At 33.2% G+C, this 5,014-nt stretch overlaps 1 long non-coding RNA gene across 1 annotated transcript; it reads left to right on the top strand.

Moving 5' to 3' along the window:
• Positions 1-2,291: 2,291 nt before the first annotated feature.
• Positions 2,292-2,683, top strand: LOC102659361 (uncharacterized). The gene is made up of 3 exons (XR_419783.4): positions 2,292-2,361; positions 2,452-2,532; positions 2,611-2,683. It is a non-coding gene; the product is annotated as an uncharacterized lncRNA (long non-coding RNA).
• The last annotated feature ends 2,331 nt before the right edge of the window (positions 2,684-5,014 follow it).

The following is a 5,014-nucleotide window of genomic DNA, read 5'->3' as shown; positions in this document are numbered from 1 at the left end:
ATTCCAAAAAAAAAAACATGTATAATAAATAAGGAGAGTTTTTATCTTTATACCTATTTAAGTTTTGTCTTAGTATATTTATCTCTAAATTGAAAGAAAAAAAAATATTTGAGTGAGTTTAACAAAAAAATTCCTTGTTTTCTTTCACACATGTGTACCCTCCCTCTGATTTTCTTTAGTTCCAAATGAAATGTAAGAATCAACTACCATTTGAGTATCCACCCATCATTTTCCAATAGATTGGACTACATAAGCATATTATAAAGATTCTATTCGCACAACTAAATTGGTCCTGTGATCCTATAGAAACTTGGTCTCTAATTTCCTCTTGGGGTAAGTGAAAATATATATTTCCGTTAATTCACCATCAATAGTTTGGCTGTGACACAAAGAGCAAGCTGAGGAGGGGCACAGGCCATTTTCATCCTTATATTGTACTTATTCCATTAACCCTTTTTTTTTGTACAATTCCTGTACCCCTAGTCACCCTAAAGAAATTTCGGATCCACGTGATTTTTCACATTTTTCCAAACCTTTTACCATATTCTCATAGGTTATTTTCTATTATATTATAATACCCCTTTGTTGTTCTGTACCATTCATCGATCTAAATCTGGACCACTTTGTGTTATGGCCTTTCAAATTATTCCAAATCTTTCACCAAAATCTCTTCCAAGGTTTCTTTCTCCTATAAAATTAAATAAAATATGTGTTTATGTGGTTATCTGTCCTCCCTTTTACCCCCTTTTTTTCCTTCTCTCACAAAAAAAGATTTATACAAGGCCAAAACATGTCCACTAGAAAAGGATTTAACTCCAAGAATATACTTAAAGAGGTAAAATTATATATTAAAAAATCAATGCTAAGATTATAACTAAAAATATTACTTTTTACGACGTGTGTTCTACGACGGTTATTTAGAGAACCAATTTAGAAAGTGGTGCGGTGACATTTTTGTAATTATTATAAAAAATTGTATTTTACGACGCACATTCTAAGACGGTTATTAAAAACCACCTTAAAATGTTATATGTAATAAACTTTATGACGGGTTTTAGTTAAAGATCGTCATAATTGGGGGGGAAAAAATAAAAGCACGAATAGCCTCTGAACCTCCCACCTTGCATTGAAGTAGCTAGCTAGCCTCTTCGTTGTTGTTACAATTGAACCCTAGCCCATCATCGTTACAATTTGAACCCTTGCCACTCTTCATCGTAATTGAGTGAAGACTTAGACATTTCAAACCTCGTACCCCCTCTTCGTTACAATTTGAACCCTAGCCCCTCTTCATCGTAATTGAGTGAACACTTAGATATTTCAAACCTCGTAGCCCCACTTCGTTGTTATTCCATTCAACCCGACGACGTGGACAACTCTTCTCGGCTCGAAGTTCATTTGAATCAAGGAGTGGTAGTTCATGAAGAGCAGGGCTTTGTCCATGGTACGTTAGTCACTTACTTACTTAGGTAGGTTAAGCTTCGTGTAGTGTTGAAGACATGTCGTGGGTATGATTTAAGCTTGTTTTAGTGCTGATGTATGGTAATGGTCGTTGCAGGGAAGACGCAGGTAATCAATGATTTCTTTGTGACCAACAGCTGCTACATTGCTGACTTGGATGCAAATGGGACAGTGGCTTTTTCTTAATTTTGACTGCTTGATGCGTTGTTAAGGTTTGGATTGTTTGAAACATATATGTAATAAAAATATCAATATTTAAAAACATTAAAGTAGGGTTTCAATTGAAAGAAAAAAGGAATGTACAAAATTGGATTAGATGTATAGTTCGTAAGGGAAATTTGTTGTTATCTTTTAAGAACTAGACCTTGGAACAACCTAAGTTGGTATGAAACCCATTCAATATAGGTTTTGGATGCAACTTCTGCTTAAATTTCATTGTTTCTTCCTTTGCAGGGTTGCACCCATCACTGAAGCTAGTGTGGGCCCTTTGTCATGGATTGGCATCTGTGAAACTAAGTCAACATTTCCTCAGAACTTTTTCCTCATGTGCTTCCATTGGTATTTCTATTTTATACTTGTGGTCTTAGTCACCTATTCTTCTTGGTGTTTGGGATTTACTTTTGTCACAACTGATATGGGATTAAAAGTTTCATAAAAAAGAGGAAGAAATGCTTGGAATTGATATGTTTTTATAGTTCATGGATTCCTTCACTTAACTATGGAAGATGAATGCACTTCCTATTTTGCTTAATTTGATCATCTTGACCTGTCATATCAATTGAAATTGGTTCATCTGCTCTTTTAATAATCCTATTTTTGCCTCTGATACCAGGCGAAACATTTTTGGTGACTTCTAGTATTGTTCTCTATTTTGGTGACATGTTGTTGCTTACTATTAAAAAGGTTAGGGCTTCTTAACATGATATTGTTCCCATATGACCTACGTATATGTATGTATGTGCATAATAATTGGTGATTAAACTGTTTGAATAGCTACATGGACTATTGATGTCATCAGAGTTAGTTACTGCAGAATATGAAATAAGTAGAAGTGAGATAAGCATTATAATTCAGGTATTTGTCCATAAGTTATGAATTTATTATTAATGGTATAGCTAGATCAATTAAAATTGTCTACTTCTATTATTGTAGGGGCTTGTGCTTGGTCTTCTGCTATATCCAATAGCTTTGAAATATATTCTCCAAATATGGGAGTGGTTTATAAATACAGCTTCCGCTGAAGCAAAAAGATACTAAGATTGGGAGATCTCTTATGTTTGTTGCTTCCCTTGGAATTGTCCTGATTTTGATTGTACCATCATGGATGCAGTTTGTGCATGAGTTTTGAATGCATCCTTTTTTCTGGTATCTCATCAATATCTGATATAGGTGGATTATTTTGTTTGCTGCCTACTACTGATGTTTTCAGATGTGATCTGATATAACATGGAAGTGATAATAATAGGACACTTGGAAAGTAGTTTTGTTAATGCTATAAATTGTGAGTGTGTGTTCATTGTTTATCGCTGATGTCAATAGTGCAAAAGGAATCAAAATTTGAATTCGGATACTTAAAATTTGAAGAACTGCTATGAAAGAACATCCCACCATTTAGATTTTTGAGAGTATTTATTTAGGTGGGTCTCGTGAGATTTATATGCAATTATCCTTGTTTTGATAACAGAAAAAAAGGGGAAAGGGGTAAGAATATGCAATTAGGATACATTCTGCAAGAAATTTTTTTCTTAAAATGTCATGAACATTAGTGTTTTGGATTTCATGAAAATTTGTTGCATCATTTATAAATTATGACTAAATGTGACTTAAGAATTGCAACAAAAGATAGATAGACATTTCTTGATTGCTTTTATATTAACATTGCTTGACAATTGACCTAGGTATGGAGAATTTGGCCTTTGGGACACCCAATAAATCAATTTATGAATGTATTCACTTTTTTTCTTTTCTTTTTTATTCCATGTCTCCCTAATCATGTTATATCTTCTCGTGCATGTTTGCTTCTATGTTTAACAAAATTATGCGTCTTAGCTGAAGCAACAAATAGTTAGTTGCTTATGCATTTACCCTTGTTAGACGCACACATTGAATGTGCAAACAAACACATGCTTAACTTAACGTTCAATTATGATAGTTACGTAGGTCCGTGAAGCTGAATGCTTGTTTTTCCTCCTTGTATGTAAGCATTGCAAACGATATGCACTAATTGGAAGATCCATGGCTACATGATAGTGACCATCAGCTTGATGCAACTCATAAAATTGAACGCAAGACACTTACGTCTCTCCATTTAACTTGTTCATTCCTTTTGTATAGTAATTTTTTTTGGCACTTGGTTGTAAGCTTCAGTTTCATGTGTTATGATTTTGAAAATTTTCATTCCTTTTTTATCTGGTGTTTTATTTTTTTAATCTGCCATATCCTTGTTTTTTTGGTTCATGCAGGTTACATGGTCTCCAGCTTGAAGCAGTTGGAGTTACTGAAATATATATTTCAATGATTTTGTATTTTAAGAAAAACCTTTAGCCTGGATATGTCTCTTATGGGTTTATAATTGTGGCGAAATGGTTTTTCATTTCAAATATATAAAAACATGGAGGAGACACGAGAAGATGCAGGGCCGACAGAGCAAGGGCCATCTAATGTGTCGTGCTGGCCTTCAGATTTTGTTGAAAAATTTGGATTTGTTTCTTTGGGTTCTTAGGATGAGACCTTAAGTAATAAGGAGTCTCCTCGACATTTTGAAAAAGATGTTTTTTCTTCTCAAAAAGCATCACAAACACTATGGCGCACTGGAGTGCTTTCAGAACCAATACCAAATGGTTTCTATTAAGTCATTCTGGTGAGGATTGATATATAAATTACCTTCTTAGTATTGCAGATGTCTATTTGTTCATCCTAGAGTTGCTAGTAATATTTTCTTGTTAATCTCTCTCTTAAAAGCTTTATTAGATGGAGTGCAAGTTCAAAAAATGATTTTATATAACATTTATTTTTAACCAAAAATGAAAGAAGGTTTGTGCCTATGATTGTGTGTGAGAGAAAAGGTTACATAGAACTGTGAATTTATTTTTCATACAAGTGCTCAAGTTATATATAGATTGTAGGAATAGTATTAACAATCTTCTGCAGTTACTTGTTAAATATTGTTTGTTGCATTATACAAATATTGGTGATGCTCGACACAAGAGGTTTATAATTAGTAAAGCTGAAGTTACAATGCGCATGTTATTGTTGTATAATTGGACATTTTTAAATGTGGTGATTACAGAGAACTAAAGGTGTCTCTTTAAAAGTAGTAGGTGTTTATAATGTCATTAATGAAATTATAATTTAGTTTTGCCTAGAGAGGGAAATTTAGTACAATCTAGAATTTTACATTGTTATAAGAACCGTCCTAAAAAACTTTGATTTTTAATGTCGTTATATTTAACGACGGTTCAAAACCGTTGTTAAAAAGTCTTTTTAACCGTCATTAAAAAGCCTTTTTTTAGTAGTGAAGGTGACATTTGAACATTGAGATCACTATAGATGTGTG

Source organism: Glycine max, chromosome 19 (genome assembly GCF_000004515.6).
Source record: "Glycine max cultivar Williams 82 chromosome 19, Glycine_max_v4.0, whole genome shotgun sequence".
In the NCBI taxonomy this organism is placed as follows: domain Eukaryota; kingdom Viridiplantae; phylum Streptophyta; class Magnoliopsida; order Fabales; family Fabaceae; genus Glycine; species Glycine max.
Note: the sequence above shows the minus strand (reverse complement) of the source record. Positions and strands in the feature narration are given on the sequence as shown.